Here is a 14,313-nt window from a genome sequence, read left to right as displayed (position 1 = left end):
TGTAATGTCCCTGATTGTCTCCAATGTTTGTGAAGTTCAAATCTAGAATACTTTCATAATTAGTTGACTATCTGCTAGTCGAGTGAAAATTTGACACATTCTAAGTAGTTCTCTAATCAGTGGTTGGTTATGTCCAGATAGATTTCCTGGTATAATATTCTCGGTCGCTAGTATTATATTGTGGGTTGGTGGTGTTGTCGTCGTGTTGTTCCTTCTTCATGGACAACCCAACCCACAACTCGGTAGAGTGCTTATACTTTACCAGATCACACTGGGCGCTTCTGTCTCTTGGAGAGGGGCTTAACATCACACGTTTAGGGGATGCGGCTCCAATACTTAGCCTCGTTGTCAAGTGCACACACCCACTCGAGCCGCTGTGACTCCCCACTCTCTCCTTGCGTGGTATGATCTCCTCAATCCCCTTTGACTTATTAGCTTTCCGTTCTACCCTGTCCACAGCTGTGGTTCTTGGTTCGTTTTCTCTCTCTCTCTCTCTCCCCTTCTTTTTTACTTCCTGGGAAGCCTCACTAGGACAGGGGCAAACATCAGCAAATTTGAATACATTTACTGGACAAAACACACACACAATACATACACATAAAATAATAATAATAATAATGAATCCTACACTCTATACTATTTGTCAGGTTGCACTCCAACACCATCAGAACTATCATCTGCTTATCAAGTGGCATCCTATCTCCTTATTCACCACCTAATATTACCAACCCCTCAAGTAGGTCAAGTCTTATAATAAAATATTGCACTATCAACAAGAGAATATACATCTGCCAACATGTACAAGGAAAATCAGCGTATGAATGCAATAACATATATATATCAGTATAAATGTTCCTTCATACACAACAATGATCAATCGATCCCCCTATCAGTCCTAGAAAACACACATCTGTAGGTAATCCAGCCTACGACTGTAACTCTATACTTCAGTATAAACACTCCTCGGCACAAGAATGGCAAACACTCACTCACCTTTCACTGCGTCTTGCACGCTAATGACAACCAAACACTCTACCAACTCCCTACAAGTAATAAACCAGAACTTCCTTTCCACATCTGGAAGCTCACTACCCTGACCTCTTCATTTTCTGGGTTTATCTACCAGGATCCTCTGCAGCACTTCTTGGCTGCTACACCATGAAGTTTCCTCGAACAGAACTGGAGTTTCGCCACTGGCATAACAGAAGCACGTGACACTGCTCTTCACTGCTTCTCCTCACAGCTCGAAGTCCTACTCTCCCACTGTAGGGGCTACTCTTCCTCGGAGTACACTACTCGTTCCACAGTCTTGGAGTCTCTTCCACTAACTCACTCTACTGGCTCGAAGTTCACAGCAACTTCTTCCCCAAAGACAAACCTGCAACCCATTGACCCGCCAATAAAAACGTTTCACCTTAAACACACAAACGAAATAATCCACACAGTATGTTTGCCTCCAACATCTATCTGCTCTCTACATACCGTGAGAGTGGACTCCCCCGTTTGGGCTGGTCCATGCTCCGCCTTGCCCGGCGGTCCTCATTCTGGGAGTGTCCTCCGCTGCCAGTCAGTTGGCTTCAGGCGGTCGACAGGAGAGAACGTGCTGCTCGTCCCTCCAGCTGTGTCTCTCATCTTCGTCCTCTCATTTAGGCTTCCTGCCTTACCAAAACATGTCTAATTTATCAATAAACATTCGCTACTGTCGCTGGGCACACGACCAACTACAGGCAATCACTATAAACTGGCTTAAATCGTGCTTACCACAGATTGTCTAGTCGAGGGCGCTATCCCGCTGATGGCGTCTGATCAGGGCGCTCCCACGGCCCACTAAAATGTCTCTGGGCAGCTTAATAAACTCTCCTCGCCGTCCAGGACTTGAGACCAAACGTTCCCAGCTCGATTCCACAGCTGGAACGTCTGCACACTTCCTTCCTCTTGAAGGCATATCACACGGGTTCCTTTCTAACAGGAGCTCAGAGCACAGCTTCCCCTTGCGATGTCTGGTACTCAAGTGACTCAAGCTCCTCTCTAAGAGCCTCACACCTCCAGCAAATTATCCACATCTCATAATCAGTCACTTATCTAATTTCTTATTCACTGCCCATAATCTCAAATTGTTTATCAAATCCAACCAACTATTTTATATCTGTGTCTTCACCTCTATATTTCCTAGACCATCTAGTCAGGTCAGGCTTGATAGAATAATTCTCAAAGGGAAGCTTCGTTTTTCGGCTGCCAGGATCATAACACTAATCTCCATCTTAAACTGGGCAGGTTGATATCACCTAGGAAGATTTCATTTATTGGGTTTGCCAGATTATCGAGACTATTCTCTCTGATTTGTGAAATCCTCAGCCGTTGTATCTGGTGGTTTGAATATTAGAATTTATATTTTTTTTAATACCAGTAGAGTTAGCTACCACCTCATTTCTAGAGTTAAGCTCAGAGCATACAAGGTCCTCTCTTGTATACAAACTTACTCCTCCATGTGACCTAATTACCCTATCACATCTATATAGATTATATTCTGGTATCCAGATTTCCCTGTCAAAGTTCTCTTACATGGAATTCTGTGAAAGGTACAACTACTGCATTTGGCTAAGTGAGGAGGTTATTTATGAACGGTACTTGGTTATTTTTTATTCTTTTCAGACCTTGTATGTTGGTAAAGATGAACGAGGTTATTCTATTTGGGGTAATTTGATTTTTCAGGCAGGTCCAAAATGTGTGGGGAATGTCGGTTTTATTCTGACCAGTACCGATTGTTGCAGGGTTGTTGCCTGTCGTAGCTGGAGCTTTGTTGTGGGGTGTAATTGCATGTGTGATTCTGGTATGCAAGTGGGTCTTCCAGCCAGTTCCATACACAATGTTCAACCTTTTGAAACCTCTTTCGCCTGGGTATAAAGTAAACTGGCTTTTCTCTAAAGCCATTTACGTGTTTGCCACTCTATTTAGCGTTCTGTGCCTTCCTCGTGAAAGTATGGACAGCTGAGAGCGTAGCATTTTCTTGAGTGAGGTTTCGTACATGTCAGGATGGAGAAATCTACATGTTGATTCAAAGCGACATTTTCCTTTCCTTCGTATATTTAAACACTTTTGGGGATGGTTATACCTGCATTCTAATCCTTTTATATTTCCAGAATGTCTACAAATGTCCCTTACATATATGTACTTGTATAGATTTATATACATTTTAAAGGTTATGCACTAGTTAATTTGCTCGAAACATATTTAAAAGGGCCTTTCTATTGCAGGTGTGTTGGAGCTGCAGGTGTGTGCAAGGGCACTTCAGGTGTGTATGAGAAAGCTACAGGTAATGTCCACCGTGCCCTCCACATGGTCACTGCTGTTAAAACCACTTGGGTCGCAACACGTGGGGAAGCTCAGGTTACAATACATGAACACACTGCAGGTATGATATGTATACAGGTGTGTGAGGGAACTACAGGTATGTGCGAGGGTGCTACAGGTGTGTGAGGTAGCTCGGGTTAAAATGCAGGAACACATTGCAGGTATAAGTATACAAGTGATGTAGGTTTTAAATCATTGAGGACAACATTGGTTTTATTAACATCAATTCAGATGTTTCGTATCATAGGGCATTAGACATCAGCAAGAGAACTCGGAGAGATTTTACTAGTCATGTATTAATGATGAAGATGCTGTTGATAATGTTCAAAGACTGACAACAACAGTAAGTATCTACTGAAAATGTTTAAAATATTAAACTAAATATTTTCACAAGCATAGTGAAGGTCAAGCGGACATAATATTCAATTATTAATATTATTTGAAGTGAGTGGTGGTGATATACGATACGTTTATAAAGCCGTGTGTATATTATTTCTGTACATATGAATTGCGTAATCATGGAATTATTTTGATAGAGCATGATCAAATCGGCAACCAGAATAAAAACATAAGAACATAGGAATGAAGGAAACTGCTGAAAGGTCTATTGGCCCATACGTAGCAGCTCCCATTTATATCCACCCAAACTCCAGAGATCCTACATCAGTTATGTTACCCAGTAATTTGTTCTACAAATCAACAACGCTGTTACCAAACCAGTATTTACCCAGGTCTTTCCTAAATCTAAACTTGTTCAATTTATATATATTTCGCGTTCTATTCAGTGAAATATATAATACCTAATTAATATCTCCCTTGTGCCTATTCATCCACCAGTACACTACAACCAATGCTTTACACGGAAGGTGTTAGGGCCTCACTCGACCAGTAACCGGGTTCTTTATCTCAATCGCTGTTAATGGGCTTGATGCCTCTTCTTCATTGATCCCACCTCAAGTGAATAGTAAGTTATAGAGAATTGGCATTAGCAAGTAATCGTGAAAGGAAAAGGGGGAGGGGGGTAGACAATACTAATCAGCACTTTCCCAGATATAATATATACTGTATAATCACTATATATTTACATACGAACATTGTGAGTGTCACTTTTGCACAGGACACAATACGACAAATTCTGCAGTCTTCTACTGCTGGGAGTCCACTATCTTGTGTTATACGACACCCACGCTCAATGGTCCTCACACTGGTGAGTTCACCATACTCAACACAACATGGGCCAGACCTACATCGGAACGTCAGTGTGTCTAAGACACCCCACTTAGTCTCTCCAGCAACACCCTGGCAGAAGTATCCAGCAACACACTAAGCATAACTTCTCAACAGACGGCCAGTCCTGCCGTCTCGTAATTGAACTTTGCCTATCCTGGGTACGTCAGTTTAACCAATAACAATTCAGTCAAAGCACTGTCTCTACACACAGCCACCACTTGTTCTTGCTGGTACAAGTCAGGTGTTTTCGATTGCCCAGATGAACTGATTTCTAGAGCACACGACACCTTCCTCATCACTTAAGTGGACACAAGTCATTAGCAAGACCGTAAGTGCATAAGGATATCATATGATGGCGGCCTTTCACCGGGGAACCGAAAATATGATAAGGTGTACGCAGTAGATTCTGCCATTTCTGCCCGAAACGCTATGCGTGCTAGTGGCTTTACGAGAATGTAAAGTCATCATTGCTATGTACCCTATTAACCCCAGTGTGCCTTCCTCTATATAAATAAATAAAATGGCATTGATATCACCACCTCCCTCACCAGTGAGCATTGTCATTGATCCACCTTTAAAATGAATATGATCAGGAGCATTCCACAGATGGGGCTGACCTTGCTACACCTTCACCAATAGATGATTATCTCGTCACACCTACAAGAATTAGTTGGAGTGCATTCCCACAGATGGCGTCGATATTGCCACATCTCTCCACAAATGGTTTTGATATCGTCACAGAAGACTATTCTGAGCAATGTGCGAAGCAAAGCACATAAAGCTCGAGCACCTCTCCTCCACTCCACTCCCAACCTCACATCCAGACTATACTTCAAAGCCCTCAACCTAGCACCTCACTGCAGTCCACGCCTGCAGTCGCATCTACCTCCCAATATTTAACGCCACGCCCCATGTAAAGTCCAAATGTGGACGAGATGATAGCCCTTGCTGAAGCCTACGTAATGTCGGCAATCCTCATGTCCAGTGGTAACATCTTTACATTCGGGTACACGCCTTCCCCAATTACTAATAGCCAACTACTTGTCACCCATTAAAATACCCCCTGAACTCCTTGGCAATACAATTAGAGTACTACGTCTACCCCCATGTTATGCCAATATTATGGGGAACACACACCAAGATCTACCAACCCTACCGAGTGAAGACACAAATGTGGTCCCTCCCCCCCCCCCCCTGTGGGAAATCTACCGGTGAATAATATATTTATATTCCTAATTTAATGTGGACTGTATTGTAATTTAGTTTATTGCTTGCTTATTACTTATTTATAACTTCGGAGTGAACTGTGTTTAATTTAATGTCACTAGTAAAATTCCTTTCGCACAAATTTGGGGGTTATAATTAATAAATTTGGTTATACCATAATTAAACAGGTTAACATTATTATTTTCACTTAACCATAATCAATTGGTTAGTGTATATTGTTAGTATGAATGAATTATAGGTTTACCTGACTAGAAGGCTTCGACAATCATAATGGAACCGGTGTAGACTACGTGAGTAGGCCAGCCAGACTTGTGGTCTCGTGGTTGTTATGACCACGCATACACCAGTATGATCATACTGAGGCTGGTGTATGATGTGCTCAAACTATATAGTTATATCAGAGCTGTAGTATTGTTGTAGTTTCCGTTTGCATTGTTGAACAGCGGCTCTAAGTGGTCGGGTGCTCGGTGGATCAGAATTATTGTCCTCGGAAACTGTAGGTAAAGTTGGTTCTGTAGAACACTCTCGTTCAGCTAATTCGAGAGGTACCAACTTCTCCAATGTTTTTAGGGAAGTGGTGCCTCGGCACAAAACCCGTACTACTCTCAGGACACCTTGGTGATCTGGGTGAAGAGACAATCTTGCTTATAGGCCACTCGGACCTTGGTCTAGCACTGTCAGTCAACACTAGGTCTCCTGGTTTGAGTTGGACTTTGTTATAGGGGCTCGAAGCTCCATAGTGGTATTCCCTTAGAGCTGCGAGGTACTCGAGAGTCCTCACCTCATTCCACTTTTCGACTACCATCGAAAGATGTTGATAACTTTCCACTAAATCACTCCTAGTCACATGTGAAGGGTCGACTGGATCCTCTTCTGCTAAAGGTATCAGGGGACTCGGTAAGCTTCCATGGATTAAATGTGAGGGATTCGGGGGTTCTTTCAGACAAGTCATCCGATAGGTAAGTCAAGGGGCGGTTGTTCACTGGAGCCTCAGTTTTTACGACGAGTGTTTGTAATTCAGGGAAACAAATTTTCTGTCGATGCAAGGTCTTCCTTAAACATTTCTAGAGTCCCTTCCATACGTTCGTAGAAACCATCTTGCCAGGGGGCTCTGGGAGGTATAAATTTCCAGTGGCATTGTCTTTGCATTACACACTGCACTTCTGGGTGATTCCATCTCTCTCGTAGGCAGGCTTCTCTAGCCACAAAATTTGATCCATTGTCAGATATCATTACTTTGGGGCAGGATCTGCGTGCAGCAAATCTACGTAAGGCTTGGATAAAGGCTTCTGCACTCATGTCAAAAAGTCACTTCTAAGTATATGCCTCGTGTGGTTGCACACGTGAAGAGGCAAATATAAGTCTTCACTGGTACCTTATCTGTAGTGCCAGTGAGAAGTAAGGCTCCTGTGTAATTGACACCAGTGGTCTCAAAAGGACGAAGATAGACCACTCTCTCCTTAGGGAGTGGTGGAGGTCCTGGAAAAGGACACACGCGAGCGTCGTACCTTCTGCAGATTACACAAGACTTTGGTGATTTGACAGTTTGACGACCTTGGGGAAGCCAATATTTCTCTCGGGTCGGTAAGAGTGTCTAACACTCCACCATGCAAAGTACCATATTGATGGTGGTGCAAAAAAAGAAGTTTTGTGATAATGTGGTGACGTGGTAGAAGTATTGGATTTTTTGTATCCAAATCAATTTCTGCATGAAGCAGACGTCCTCCACACCTTAATATATTATAGCTGTTGGCATCATACTAGATACCTAGAGACTTAGTTAATTTATCAGGAAGATTTTCATATTCACTTCCATACATCTCTTGTTGTGCACGTTTGATCCAATAGAGGATAGGATTGGGAAACTTATATCTGATTCCTATCTTAGCAAGAAAATAAAATACATGTGCCGTTACTCTTAGTAACTTGCTCAAGTTGGAATAATTGTGAGGGTTAATAGCTAAGGTCTGATGAGGTTCTGGGTCTGTCATAGGGATAGTGATATTGGTCACTATGACTTGTTAGTAGTCAGTGGCCTATACAAACCACAAGCCATGAAGGTCCATTAAACCATATCGGAGACTTGATCAGCTGTTTTAATGATAAACCTCTCGAAAGGTAATCTCGTGGATCGTCCTTGGTAGGAACATGTCTGAGTTTATATGCAGATAATTCATGGATTTCCCTAACACGATTGCTGACGAAGGGAGTTTTATTATTGTTTCTTACCCATTGTAAGACTGCCTCATTGTCTGACAACACTACGATCTCACCAAAGTGAATATTATTGAGTGTCTTGGTCAGGCAATGAGCCAATCTTACTCCCACCAGCAATGCAGTCAACTCCATTTGAAGTAAAGATCTCTTCTTGATTGGAGCAACACTTGCTTTTGATGCAAGTAAAAATGATTGTGCATTATTGACCAAGTAGGCTGCAGAGCCGTAAGCTTTGCCAGGGGCATCGCAAAAGATGTGCAAATTTGTGGGCAAGTTTTGTCCTGAAGCATTACGTGGAAATTTCAGAACACCTAATTGATTGAAATCCGTTGAGTGCCATTTATCTTGCAACTCCATTGGCAACGGATCATCCCATCTCATATTTTTCTGCCAGCATTCTTGCATGAGGAGTTTGCCCCTTATTAAAATTGGACTAAGTAAGCCCAAAGGGTCAAATGGTTGACTGACATACGAGAGTAATTTTCTCATGGTAAGGGTTGAATTATTTGTTTGTACTGACTTGACATTCATCTTGTCGGTAACTGTGTTCCATTCCACACCCAGAACTTTTAATTGATTAGGTACCCGATAATCAGGAAACTTTCTCGATCATCTGGTTTAATTGTTTATTGTTTGAGGCCCATGATTATAGTGGCATATTGGCTCCTAGCAACTCACGATTGGCCTTATGGTAAATTTCTACCAATTTAAATTTGTCATTAGTGGTTCCTTAAAAGTTGTCTACGTACAAGTTGTCGCTAATTTCTGCTTTATAAGGGCTATTTGACTTCTTCAAATGTGTATCTAACGTTGCTTGAAGTAGATACGGTGAAGAGGTCGCTCCGAATAGCACAGAGGCAAACCTGTAGGTAATGACATCACTGTCAGGATCCAGTGGATCCTTAATCCAGAGAAATTTGATAAAATCACGATCCTCCTCTTGTAAGCCTACTCTAAGGAAAGTTTTACTGATATCAGCAGTATAAGCAAAAATACCAGTACGGAATTGTAATAATACGTCGTATAGCTTTTGTGTTAGGCTAGGTCCTGTTTGGAGACGCTCATTCAAGGACACGCTGTTTGCCTTCACTTTGGCACTACAGTTAAAAACGATACGTATTAGTGTCATCACTGAGTCTTTACAGTGGACAGTGGACAAACTGTATACCTTTAACTCAAAGACATGGGCAGCAGAACATTGGAGAGGCGATAGAAAAAGTAGGGGAACGAAGGGAATATCAGAACGAATCATGAGAGCAGTAGAGTTATGGGCCCCAGCAAATTGGTGGGTGGTGGGGGGGGGGGGGCAGAAAGGAATAGCCACGGTAAGCTACCAGGACAAGCACCAATCATCGGCTCCTGGAGACAGACACAAAGGGGCGAAACCCGTGACATCCGAAGTTGGAGTTCATGGAAATTGGTGTAATATCTACGAATATTCCATTAAAGAATAGACATCAACAAAAAGAGAAAGGACAGCAACAGAGAACAATGAAGAAACAAAAGTTAAAAAGGAACATAGCATGTTAAAGAAGCTCAGGATCAGATTCAGCGAAGTCAGGGTTAGGGGGATGGGTAAGGGAGCGGGAGGACAGACTAGAGGTCAACGAGCAGGGTCCGGAGGAGGAGAAAACCGAGAGGGGGCGGTCAAGGAGAGCAGGAGGGGGGGGGGGGATGGCAGAAATCGGAGAGCGCACCTCAGCATGGGCAGCAACCGAGAGGGAAGCAGGGGCCAAAGAAACCTCCATAGCAGGAACAGGGGACTCCACCACCGAAACGGGAGGGGATGGAGAGATAAAGTCAGAGGAGGGGGGCGAGGAAGAAAGCAAAGGCGTCTTACCCGCCGGGTAGAAGGAAGAAGATGAGCCAGGCTTTTGCTTCCGACTCAAAGAGACAGGTGTTCCAGCAACAACGTAGTGGGCAACAGACTCGAGTATCTCAACAGGAGAAGAACGAGAGCGAACACGATCGCTGGGAGAGTGATGGACAACAGCCTGTACAGACAGGCGCTGTGGAGAGCTAAGAGACGGGGGAGAAGGATGGGAAGAAGGAATAGAGGGAGATGAGAAAGAAGACACAGGAGACATGACAGACAGGATAGAAAGAAGGGAAACTCCAGATGTCGGAAATTTCCAACACTTAATTGCTAACATTCAGTACTTTAGGAAACTGTTCTTGTACTCCACATTATAATCTACAAACTCTACTAACTAATAGGTTAGTAATGTTGAATTTATATCGATTTGCCTAAAAAGGAAAGTTTTCCTGAATTGATAGATTTTTCTAAACAAAATCCTTATGAAACGATAAATCTGGCTTTTTCATTATGTATCACTTAATTTGTTTAAATTTGAGTTAAAACTAACGTAGATATATGTCCGAACCTAACCAACCCTACCTAACCTAACCTAATCTATCTTAACCTTACCAAAACTTACACAACTAAGTCAATAATTTAAGTTCCTAATATATTATAATAATAATAATTCAAATGAACGAATTGGAAACAATTTATTGAAAATAAAGAAAATCACTTCGGTTATTAGGCAAATCGAGCCTTGCTTAGTAGGCCGAGAAGTGCGTTCTGGCTACTACGTACGACATATATATATATATATATATATATATATATATATATATATATATATATATATATAATGTCGTACCTAGTAACCAGAACGCACTTCTCAGCCTACTATGCAAGGCCCGATTTGCCTAATAAGCCAAGTTTTTATGAATTAATTGTTTTTCGACTACCTAACCTACCTAACCTAACCTAACTTTTTTTGCTACCTAACCTAACCTAACCAATAAAGATAGGTTAAGTTAGGTTAGGTTCGGTCATATATCTACGTTAATTTTAACTCCAATAAAAAAATTTACCTCATATATAATGAAATGAGAAGCTTTATCATTTCATAAGAAAAAAATTAGAGAAAAAATATTTCAGGAAAACTTGGCTTATTAGGCAAATCGGGCCTTGCATATTAGGCCGAGTACGACGTTCTGGCTACTAGGTACAACATATATATATATATATATATATATATATATATATATATATATATATATATATATATATATATATGTCGTACCTAATAGCCAGAACGCACTTATCGGCCTACTATGCAAGGCCCGATTTGCCTAATAAGCCAAGTTTTCCTGAATTAATATATTTTCTCTAATTTTTTTCTTATGAAATGATCAATCTAACCATTTCATTATGTATGAGGTCAATTTTTTTTTATTGGAGTTTAAATTAACGTAGATATATGACCAAACCTAACCAACCCTACCTAACCTAACCTAACCTATCTTTATAGGTTAGGTTAGGTTAGGTAGCGGAAAAAAGTTAGGTTAGGTTAGGCTAGGTAGGTTAGGTAGTCGAAAAACAATTAATTCATGAAAACTTGGCTTATTAGGCAAATTGGGCCTTGCATAGTAGGCTGAGAAGTGAGTTCTGGCTACTAGGTACGACATATATATATATATATATATATATATATATATATATATATATATATATATATATATATATATTGGTGTATACTGGCAGCAGGTTTTCTTTCAAACATGTTTCATTGAATATGACCGCATATTCTGTATTTATTATTTTCTGGTTTAGGGCTTCTATCCCTCTAACTATTTTCTTAGCATCAGGGCTTAATAGAAATAGGAGTTCTCCAAAACTCATTTTCGTACTTTTAAGGTGAAGAAAAGAAGTGATTTACTATAGAGTGTATTACACTTATTTGTATAATTTGCACGACGTTTCGAACCTCCATGGTTCATTTTCAAGTGAACAGATCTTACAATACTAGTTGATTTTATACCCGCATTAGGTCAGGTGATAATACAATGAAGGTGAAAACATGGGGGGATACATAAGGGATAAACATAGGGGCTGCAGAAGGCTTATTGGCCCATACGAGGCATCTCCTATCTAAACACAAAGATTAATCCAGTGTAATTGGCCTGTTATGTTGGACATTGTCTTCTGTGTTGGCATCGATATGTTCTTGTCTTGTCCTTACTCTCATGGTGGGTAGAGTAAATAGTTCCGTGATTTGGGTGTTCATGGTAGGTCGCTCTATTCTTATGTGAATTGCCTCAAGAATTTGTAATCTTCTTGAATCTTGGGTTTTGTCTATTATGCAAGTATTCTTGTTCAACATTTCTCTTGTTAGAGTAATGTCATGGGCTTGTCTCATGTGATTCCTAGGGGCACCAGATTGAAGATGGCATGTCAAACGCCTCGTCAGCTTGGTCGACGTCATACCTATGTACTTACATTGAAGGTTACATCCTTCGTGGGGGCAAGTGTACATGTATACAACGCTTGACTGCTGTAGAGGGTTCTCCGTCGGCTTCGGGCTGTTTTTGATAAGGAGTTCGGAAGTCTTCTTGGTTTTGTAGAATATTATCAGGTTTATGTTTTGGTTAGGAGTAGTGCTTTTTACTCCTTTACGGATTATTTCTTTCATTATTCTTTCCTCTTTTATATGTTCACTGTGCATGGTTGATTTGTAATATAATTTTATTGGGGGTGTTGTGGTTTCTGTTCTAGGTTCTGAATTATACCAACGGTCCAAGTGTCTTCTTATAGCAGCGTTTATTTCCGCGTTGCTATATCCGTTGTTCACCAATACCTGAGTTACTCTTTCAAACTCTCTACTCACGTTGCTCCATTCAGAGCAGTGGGTAAGCGCTCGACGAATATAAGCATTGAGAACACTGGCTTTGTATCTTTGGGGGCACTCACTTCTACCGTTCAGGCATAATCCTATGTTGGTGGGCTTGGTATATACGTTGGTGCTTAAAGAGGTTCCTGTTTTTGTTATTAGTACATCCAAGAATGGCAGACTGTTATTTTCACTATTTTCATGTGTAAATCGGAGTACTGACTCTCTCTCTCTAGGTGTCTTTTTAGGTCAATTAGTTCATCTGAGTCTTTTACTATTACGAATATGTCATCTACATAACGGCAGTATACAATTGGTTTTTGTCTGCTACTGAAGACCCTATCTTCGATGGTTCCCATATAAAAATTAGCAAATAAAACTCCTAAGGGGGAGCCCATTGCTACTCCGTCTATTTGTAAATACATGTCTCCTTGTGGACTGATGAAAGGGGCTTCCTTTGTACATGCTTCGAGAAGACTTTTCAAGTGTGGCTCAGGTATGTCTAATTTGGGGGTGCTCTCGTCTCTGTATTCTCTGTCCAGTATCATTCCTATGGTTGTGTCGACTGGGACGTTGGTAAAAAGGGATTCAACGTCCAGGGAAGCGATGATTCCATCGGGCTGGGTAGATTTGATCAATTCTAGGAAATCTGCTGATGATTGTAGACTAAACTTACTTGGAGTGTATGGAGTTAGGAGTTCATTGAGTTTCTTTGCCAGGTGATAAGTTGGGGTTGGTATTTGGCTGATTATAGGGCGTAGTGGGTTACCTGGTTTATGCGTCTTAACATTGCCGTAGGCATATCCTAAGCCATAGTCGCCTTGAAGTTTATTGAAATGCACACTACCTTTCTTTGCGTTGATTGCTGTAATTGTTTTGTTTACTTTCCGCTTAAGGTCTTCTACGGGGTTCCTCGTGATTCGTTGAAATTTGGAGTCGTCACTTAGGATGTCGCTAATTTTGTTCATGTATTCATGGGTAGGAATCAATACATATGCTGCTGTTTTGTCGGCTTTTCTTATTGTTACGTCTTTCAGATTTTTTAGTTGTTTCGCTGCTTCTTTGAGTCGTGGGGTTAAGATTGTAGATGAATATGTTCCTCGTTTTTTCCCTGCTTCTGCAAGTAGTTCAGCTTGAAGTGTGTCAGTGGTGATGACTTTTTTGTTGTCTTCTAGCTTATGGATATCGTCCAGAAGCATTTCGATTTCCAGGCGTTTTTGATGCATCTTTGGTTTAGATAAGAATTGACAATTTAGACCAAGATTTAAGAGGTCTCGTTGGTCCTGGGTAAGATCATAAGAAGTCAGGTTAAAGTAGCCATCTTTAGGACGAGGGATTTTCAATGAACTCCTAACTCCATACACTCCAAGTAAGTTTAGTCTACAATCATCAGCAGATTTCCTAGAATTGATCAAATCTACCCAGCCCGATGGAATCATCGCTTCCCTGGACGTTGAATCCCTTTTTACCAACGTCCCAGTCGACACAACCATAGGAATGATACTGGACAGAGTATACAGAGACGAGAGCACCCCCAAATTAGACATACCTGAGCCACACTTGAAAAGTCTTCTCGAAGCATGTACAAAGGAAGCCCCTTTCATCA

This window comes from Procambarus clarkii, chromosome 12 (genome assembly GCF_040958095.1).
Source record: "Procambarus clarkii isolate CNS0578487 chromosome 12, FALCON_Pclarkii_2.0, whole genome shotgun sequence".
NCBI classification, from domain to species: Eukaryota; Metazoa; Arthropoda; class Malacostraca; order Decapoda; family Cambaridae; genus Procambarus; species Procambarus clarkii.
The sequence above is the reverse complement of the archived record's forward strand: the minus strand, read 5'-3'. Positions refer to the sequence as shown.